Genomic DNA, 9,336 nt, shown 5'->3' on the forward strand with positions numbered 1-9,336 from the left:
CCTGTATAATTGTCGTTGTTTGTGAGGACAACCAAGTAAATAAAACTGGGCATTCTATGATGATGGTCTAAATTCAGCTTTTATTCTCTTCGTTCAGTATATTACATCTTGTTCTTCACACAGCTGCACTCACACCGTCTTCTGTAGAATCTTACATACTAACACTATTCTTAGCTCTATTATCTATATTTACCACTAACCTTCACATATGATTGGATGTTCACCTCTTATTTACATTCTTTTCCATGCTGCTAGGCACTGCGACCTTGCTGCATCCTCCGACAATTCCCCCTTTTTTGTATTTGTGCCACAAAAATTGCCTGGGTCGTCTTTTGCAGGGCCCTTTGCAAACACGACACCAAACATGGCAACATCAGTAGCACAACTACAACATAAGCAACACAAGGAAACTTGTCTTGACTATAGGTAAAAGTCATCCTGATAGTTCCATTTACTAACAGACCATTTAGTCAATTCTGACCAGCATTAACTCGCAATATCTTCAATATCTGTTTTCAATCTTCGAAGGTTAGCAGCATCAACTTACCATAATTAAATTTATATAACACATTCTTTTAAAATCTTAACACTCATATAGATATCTACGCAGTTTTTTCCACTCATACAGCTTTTTTCTCAGTCATTCAGAAGGTGACTACCTCAATCATCCTTCATTCACACATAGTTAGAATTTTTACTATATTTTTGCATTTCAACCACACATCTTAGATCCCAAGTATTACTGACTGTGTGCTTCTTAGTCTGCCATCTCCGATGGTCATGTTCACCAATTCCACCTGTCCTGAAGAGGAATCAATACAAGGAATAAAAAAGCCTAACAATCCTAAATGAGATCCATTTTTGATCCAGTACCTGTTCATGTGCATGCATATTCTCCTCCCCTCTTTTTGTTTTGAAAATATGTTTGGTGTTTAAAATGTTTTCTTGACAATAATTTGTTCTCTGAGTGAGTTAGTCTTGTTTGAGAATACTAAAAGTTATGCAGCATAACAGAAATAATGTCAGGTGAACCGAAAGAAGACAAGAAAATCATGTGTGTACATTTTAAATTTCTAACTGAAATGTACCTTAACCTAATGACAGGAAGGGGGAAAAGAAAGAAGGAAAGTGTAATTTGCAAGTACAAAATCACAGTAAGTAAGTAACCAGGACCAATTACAGATCTCCTAAACTTTTAACTATTCCTCAGCAAGTTCCACTTCTCTGTCAACTGTTACAAACAGTGAACAGCACTACCAGTACTACCAATTACAGACATTCTAAGCTCAAAGTTCTTCGTTTTTTTTTTTTGTAGTAGCTGCAGTTTCGGCAGCTCTGTCACACTGCCGGTAAAGCTGTGCCGGTAACACCACAAGTGCCAAGCCTGTAGGTCTGGGTCCTCTGGGACCCCCCTCAGTGCAAGCGGCGGGGCCCGATCCCATCAGGCAGCAGCGTGCCCCGCTCTGGTTTGGAGCCCACAGTGCCTCGGTGCCGTAGCCCCGCGCGGTCGCATCAACAGCGGCCCCGCCCTCGCTCTGCTCTCAGCACGGCTCTGCATAGCTGTGTTGCTCTGTGTTGGTTCTCCACGCCAGTGCTGTCTCGGTGCCCTCTGGATGCTGGTACCTCCGATGTCTGAAATGCAGTCAGCTCTCAGCTTCTGTCCATCTGCCTCTTCCAGTCGTTTGCACTGTTAGCAAAAAAGCTTAACAAACCGTTGCTATTAATAGTTCCATCAACTTTGAGTAGTTATCGTGGCAGAAATGAGAGCAGTCAGACAATTTTGCAGAGGGTCTGCGTGGGAAAAAACAAAGGTTGAGCTTCAGGGCCATAGCTGGTCTGCCCACTGTTCCACTGTGGGTCTTGAACCTGTGACCTTGGGATTCAATGTCCCATGCTTTACCAACTGAGCTATCCAAGCTCCTTTCAGGTTAGCTGCGCTCCCTTCAAGGTAGCCAGGTTCCCTTCAACTAACACAGCAGCAGCAACAGCCCTAGGGAGCTTCTGCATTTGAAAGGTTTCAGACACCACTCTCACAAGTTTTTGTTTTTCAATCTTAGAGTAGCAATGCTTAACTCCGTGTCTTCTATCTGTGAGTGACTGTTGTGATGAAACTATACCTTGCAAAGTAAACATAGTTTTGCCTCTTGTTCAAGTTAAAACATTTTTTAAAGTTCAAAGAATGTTGTGGGCGGGCTTTACGGAATTCTACAGTGAATAGTTGCCATCCTTTGTAGACCGCATGGTGTGGGGGGGGAAGGGGGAGGGGGGGAAGGCTCTGGGCCTCCGCCTCCTGTTTTCTTCCAGCAGCCCTCCATCTTGCCTCGCTCCCCCCATTTTGGCTCATCTTCAGCACACACTGCAAGGGGGAAGGGGGGAACGGGACGGTTTCGATCGCGATCTGAGGTGGCCCCGGCCCCTGTTCGGCTCTGCTGAGCTGGGCCGCCCCGCCCCGCGAGTCCTTGTCGCGTAGCATTGCTAGTCCGTCCTGCCGCTTCGCAGTGCCGCTTCGCTCTGTGCCCCCCTGCCCTTTGCCACCGCAAACCCCACTCAGAACTGCCGTTTCTTTGAACTTCACGTCGTGAGCGGTCATCATCATCGTCATGCTGTCTAAGCAGTGCATTTCAAGCGCCAACCATGCGCTCCTATCAGGACTCTAACTGGTCCCATCACGTCCAAAGTTCCCGGTGGCTCACCTGCCTCAGGTGTCAAGAAATCTCAGGTCCAGACCCCTTTTTTACTACACCGGGCTTCGTCCTCGCCGCACCTCGACTTGTAGCCTCAATTCCTCAGGGAATTATCTCCGATCCCTCGACGGGGATCAAGTCCAATTTGGTCCCTTTTTTAGGGTCTCGTCGGTATTGTGTCATGGTCCCTTGTGGTCAGTAACACTCGGAGGTCACCATTTGTCGTGAACCCTCCTGGTTCGTAACACTCGGGGTCACCATTTGTTGTTGTTTGTGAGGACGACCACGTAAATAAAACTGGGCATTTTATGATGATGGTCTAAATTCAGCTTCATTGCTTCATCTAGAATATTACATCTTGTTCTTCACACAGCTGCACTCACACCGTCTTCTGTAGAATCTTACATACTAACACTATTCTTAGTTCTATTATCTATATTTACCACTAGCCTTCACGTATGATTGGATGTTCACCTCTTATTTACATTCTTTTCCATGCTGCTAAGCACTGCGGCTGTGCTGCATCCTCCGACATATAATTTTCTTTATATATATATAAATCTTGCACTTGAAATTCACTTCGGTTTGGGGGTTCCACCGAGATTTGAAGTCGGATCACTGGATTCAGAGTCCAGAGTGCTAACCATTACACCATGGAACTTAGGAGGGGGGAATTGTTGTGGTTTTGCCCAGCCGGTCAGCCCCTAGGGCTGAGAATGGTTTTGTCCAGGTGAAGTTCCAGACAAGAAGCCAATTAAAACTCTCAGTAACGCCTTTGCTAATTACATCTTTAAGAAAACGGAAGAGAAGGTTTATGTCGCAGTTGAAATTAGGCAGCCATGTAGGAGAGAGGTAGCAAGCCCCAGGTGGGGGCAAGGTCCCCTCCTCCCCCGGCTTGGGCCGGAGGGTAAGTGTAGCACTGAAACCCCCCTTTTCTTTTGTAAGAGAGTGAAGAAAAAAAACTTTAGAGAAAGACTGATTGCTTGGATGAGAAACCACTGTGGAAGAATTCCAGCAAGAGATAACAGAGCCTTCAAGGTCAAAGATGGCAGTTGAAGCTGCAACGAGAGAAGTAAAGTCCGAAGGGAGGGGGGCTGTTTCTTCCCCCTTTCACTCTCTCCGTTCAGCAGGGTAAAGACTGAAAAAAATAATCCCTGCTACCTTGTAGAAGTTTATTGGAGTGAGGAGACCCCCGTGCTACTTGTGGAGGAACCTACACTGAAGTAGGTTGCATGAAGTAGCCGAGACTTTATGAGAGACCTGAGGTGAGGCAGAGACCTGTTGAAGATTTGTGACTCTGAATATGACCATGAGGGGGATGAGACTCACGCTGGAGCGAGACAGTTCGGGTGAGACACTGGAATCCGTGTGTGTATGGAATCCGTGCTGCTGTTGAAAAATTTATAACCCTGAGAGAACCTCACGCTGGAGCAAGAATGGCTTGGGTGAGATGTTGAAACCCGTGTGTGTGTGGAATCTGTGCTAGACCCATGCCGAGAAGTCTATCAAGGACTGTTTTCCCATGGGAAGGGACCCCCACAGGAAACAGAGGTGGACTCAAAAGCCATTATCCTCTGTAATCCTGTGGTGAAGATCCATGGTAAGCAAGTGTCCCCTTGCAAGCCCATGGAAGAGAAGACCTTCAGGACCTAGGTAACCCCCAGCCTCCGGTCTTAACCCAGGAGGGGGGTAGGCCCAGCCCTGGAGGCCAACACAGAGAAGGAGAAAGAGTTCCAGCTGCGACGAGAGCGCTGCAGAGTTACTGAAGAGAGAGAGCTGGAACTCCGAAAATGGAGACAGAAACTGCTTCTCCTCCTTGGACTAATATAAAAAGGGGGGGGGGGGAAGGGTTATTTTTTATAAATACATGGCACCTTTTACTTAAGTAAGATTATTGTAGATATAGTTCTTTAGTATTTTTTATTGTGCTAGTAATAAATGCTCATACTTTTTTCCCCAATCCAGTCTCTTTTGTCTGCATAAACCTTCTCTCAACTGATTGGTAATTGTGTGAGGGGTGTAAAAGCAAATTGACCCAGGGTAAAACCACGACAAGTCCTTATATAAAAAGGTAACAAATGTCCTGTCCGTCTCAGTGAATCTGTTAAGAGAAGGGTCTCATTAGGTGAGATGCTAACAGACTGAGTTGGACATTAAAAGGTTTTGATCTCCTGGGGGACACCGATAGCCAAAAAAAAAAAAAAAATACAAATTGGACAGAAAATTCATCTTTTCTGCCCCTTTTCATGTGACAGGCTCCAACCCTGATAGTCCTTCAGGCAGGAAAGATGGTATGTGGAGTTGGATTGTTGTATGTTGCATGTTGAAGCCAGTTCTGATTCCATCACCACTGCACTCATTCAGTTTTATCAAAGTTCATTCTTCATTAATGCGATGATTGGAAGGGAGCCAGGTTCATATTCCCAGAACAGATGGGGCAAAATAGATGCTGTGAGGTGCTCAGTGTGGTGATGCGCAAGTAGCCACCATAGAAGTGATAATACACAGTGTTATATGATTATTAACATCATACAGTTTAGTTCATTGGCTGTTCTCATCCAGAATAAAATCCTCTTGAGACACACACCAGATTTCCCCATCCTCCTGCATTACCCACAAAGTGCATCCAAGTCCTTGAGCAAAAGCAATACCACAAATGGGTACATGGCATTAGGGTACACTGTTCACCAGTTTCTACTAAAGCCTTGTACTCCTGTGGGACTATGTTCCAGGGAGAGTTCGGAGGATGCTGAAATGGAAACCAAAACACCTTTGAAAGCTCAAAAAAACCCAATATTTATTACAAAGTAGTGGCCAAGAAAACGAGAATCCAAGAGAAAGAGAGAGAGAGGGAAATAAGCCCTATGTGCTAACACCCCACTCACCCAGGTGTTACTCACAAGGTTGTCTTGCCAACCCCAGAATGCCTAGACTTTCTCATAGCAAAAGCTGCATTCTTGGAGTGCTCGCAAGCTCACAGGATAGGGGGCATCCCCACCAAAAGGCAACATTGTCCTTCAGGTGAAGTAAGCGAGCCCCAGAGAATGAGCCATTCACTTTTTATCCAATTGATGGTGATGTCTAGTTAGTCAGGTGTGGCCATCACTGCCCAGCCAGAGGCCCTTGGTCCCTCCCCTCTGCCCCCTGACCCTGGCTATAAATGTAATGGGAAAAGTACCCTCTCTGTTCTGCCTTCCCCAAACCCTATATATACCAAGAGTTTGTATTCAATAAACGATTCAGTTTGTTCTCGCAACCTGGGTCTGTGCACTGTAACACGCTACATGTAGCCGTTTTGGTTATTATCTATAGAAATATAGCAATATAAAAGTATAAAAATAACACTTAAAATATATAAGGAAAAGAAAGAAAGAGAAAGAAAGGACAAGAGCAGATAGTTGAGAGGAAAGATATCACTACCTATGGATCCAGCAACGAGACTTGAATGTTGCAATTTAGATGTCCATTGGTTGAAGTGACAGTCACAGTCTTGATCCACTGGGTGTGGGGGAAGCCTGTGAAACATGAGTTCAATGGGTTAATATACATTCAGGTGAGAACACCCAGGTACCTCCCCTGGGGGAGGGATTTACACTGTCTGATGTAACACTGTGGATCATGCACAGTCCTCTGATGAAATGCCCCAGAAATGAGTTTGGGGGTGCTCTGGGGGTGTTTGATGGTTTATGATCACTGTTTCTCATGCCAATATGCTTTACTCCTGAGCCAGTTGTGTAAGGGAGGACATTGTCATGATAAAAAGCATTATCCTACCTCACAGGTTCTGCTTCTTATTGACCTTTTCCCTTATTTGGCTCAAAACCCATCTTGTTGTTAAAGGTCAGTTTGTCATGGTCATCCTCCAGTGGTGGGAGGGCACCCCCTCTGCACCTGGGCTGTTCTTATGCAGATCAGAGGTTTTGCCATCACACCCCCAAAAACTCTCCTCCCTTTTGGTTGGGGGGTGTAAACTTGGTCTCAGCATAACACCTGCTGCTTTTACAAATGGTTGACTGTCTGAGTCATTAACCTTTAACATTTCAGTCTCCCACAGTCCATGCCTGTGTTCTTTGCTCAGGGAAAGCCTTGCTGATCGCATGGTTGCTACAGGATGGCATCCTCCTTTCAGAGCGCACACAAAATGCTGTTTGCTTGCCACATACTGAGTGTGGTTGTTATCGATGGGGCTAATTCTTCTGTGCTTCCCATGTCAGCTTCTCTGTGCTTGCAAAGAATCAATGCTCTGGCTGGTCTTAACCTTCCTCTAGTAAGTCCTCAAAAGCCATGTCAGCACAAACGGGATGGTACAAGGAGAAATGAAGAGAAAGACCTGTGTGGAAATTGCAAAAGATCTCTGCAGCTATATCTAAAACTTCAGTGCTGTGGGCGCTTCTAAGCCCTTGTGTCTGGATGACCACCTTGCCCTGATCCCAATGCCATGTCTGGATGAGATCATTCCTCCTTCCTGTGTTGTTGGGAAGGCAAGCTGGCTGCACATAATGGCAAGAGTAAAATGCAGGCTTTGATTAGTCCCTAATTTGTCCATCTGGGGAAAGCAGGGTCCCAGGTGAAGCTTGTTTGCTGCAATGCAGATAATCTGACAATCCTTTGAAATAACTGGGCAAAACTGCTCCTGAGGTTTGAAGTTAAAGGCTGATTGACAGCTGGTGCCTGCACAGAGGCACTGAAGTATAAAGTCTATATCTCTTCCAAGACCATACGAGGGCTGCAGTCCCAGGTACCTAAGAACATGGCTGTGTGTGGCTGAGGCTGTAACAAACCTACTGTTCACCTCATCCATGCAGGACCAGGACCTTTGAGAGAGTGTCAAGGACATGAGCTCCCAGACAACAGCTTTTGCAGATGTATGGCCACAAAAGGAGGGATGTTCTGACCTCTTGTTAAGGACATTTCAATATGTGCATTGTCTAGGGTTTCTGTGGAGCTCAAGGAGGGTTGTGTTTGGTGTTTACTGTGTTTCTTTACCTCTAGAAGTAATGCAGCTCTTCACAGTCCTTAGCCTCAATCTGACAGGGTTAATTTCCAGCCAGAACAGGGTTAATTTTTGCAGTAGCCAAGAGGGGGCATGGCTAGGACCAGGAGGTTATTCTATAGCACCTCACATCATTGACAGAGGTGGGGGAAAGGGAGTCTCCTCTTGGGACAAGGGTTCTCTTCCAGGTCTGCATAGTGTGGCGGAGGGAGCGGTTGGATATTGTCTACTGTTGGGGAGTTTCCATGTGAATTGTTCATTTCTTGTACCCTCTGTCATTAGTATTGCTGCTGGCATTGGAAGGGGCATATATTTTCCTCATTGTGGAGGGATTTGCAGGTCTAAACACCATAGAGAACATATATCAGTTCCACTGATGGCTTCAAAAATCACTCATATGCTTAAATTCATCATGCTAAAATTAGTGTTGTCAAAAGATTGTGGAAGAAAAAACTGTCCAGGCAAATTTAGTATAGATAAGATAGAGAGCAGGTCTTTAATGAAGGTCTTCTGGCACAAGGAGTACAAAAGGAGAGCACCTCATCCAGAGGTTCCACAATTTATGGTCCAATCTGAGAACTACCTGCCCCCAGATTGACCCCCCTGACACACCTTCCAGAAATTGAGTTGGAGGTCCTAAGACCCCTTTCTTCCTCATCTTCCTCTTCTTCATGGCATGTATTGTCTTTGGAGCTTCTCCAAGGTTCCAGGCTTGAAGGTTGCTTTGACTATGATCGTATCTTGTTGTTCAGGCCTGAGGTGCATATGTTCTTAAAAAGAATGTGTTTACCATAGTCCTACCTTGAAAGGAGCCTAAACAAGCCTAAAGAATTTAGAAAATTCGATATGAAATGGGGGAATAGGGTTTGGTAAGTGTTAACTACTCTTCTAAAGTGTGAGAGACTATACAATTATACTAAAAATCTCTATTTACTACACAGCTATGTTAAAAACCTCAAAAAGCTAAAAATTCTAAAAATCCTGCGGCATTATTAGTCATGTGTAATGTGTAAATCAGTTTTCTGTAAGCATAACGTTTGTTAAGATTTATACAGTTGCAACTAAATCCAGTGAGGGCTCTTAAATAGTGGAATCAAAGAATCAACCAGGTTGGAAAAGACCTTTGAGATCAAGTCCAACCGGTGATCCAACACTGCCATGGTTACTAGACCATGGCACTTAGTGCCACATCCAGTCTCATCTTAAAAACCTCCAGTGATGATGAATCCACCACCTCCCTGGGTAGCCCATTCCAATGTCTGATTACTCTCTGTAAAAAATTTCTTCCTAGCGTCTAACCTAAACCTCCCCTGGCAGAGCTTAAGACCATGCACTCTTATCTTACTGATAGCCACCTGGGAGAAGACACCGACCCCCACCTGGCTACAACCTCCTCTCAGGTAGTTGTAGAGAGTGATGAGGTCTCCCCTGAGCCTTCTCTTCCTCAGGCTAAACAACCTCATAGGAGTTGTGCTCAAGTCCCTTCACCAGCCTCATTGCTCTTCTCTGGACCTGCTCCAGCACCTCAATATTGTTCCTGAACTGAAGGGCCCAGAACTGGACACAGTACTCAAGGTGTGGCCTCACCAGTGCTGAGTACAGGGGAAGTATCATTTCCCTGGACCTGTTGGCCACACTGTTCCTGATACAGACCAGGAT

The 9,336-nt window shown here is 45.2% G+C and overlaps 1 non-coding gene across 1 annotated transcript; it reads right to left on the reverse strand.

Moving 5' to 3' along the window:
• Window positions 1–3,273: 3,273 nt before the first annotated feature.
• Window positions 3,274–3,345, reverse strand: TRNAQ-CUG (transfer RNA glutamine (anticodon CUG)). Its single transcript has one exon. It is a non-coding gene; the product is annotated as a tRNA-Gln (tRNA).
• Between the last annotated feature and the right edge of the window lie 5,991 nt (window positions 3,346–9,336).

Source organism: Myiozetetes cayanensis, unplaced genomic scaffold (genome assembly GCF_022539395.1).
Source record: "Myiozetetes cayanensis isolate MyiCay16 unplaced genomic scaffold, myiCay2020 scf485, whole genome shotgun sequence".
Classification (NCBI taxonomy): domain Eukaryota; kingdom Metazoa; phylum Chordata; class Aves; order Passeriformes; family Tyrannidae; genus Myiozetetes; species Myiozetetes cayanensis.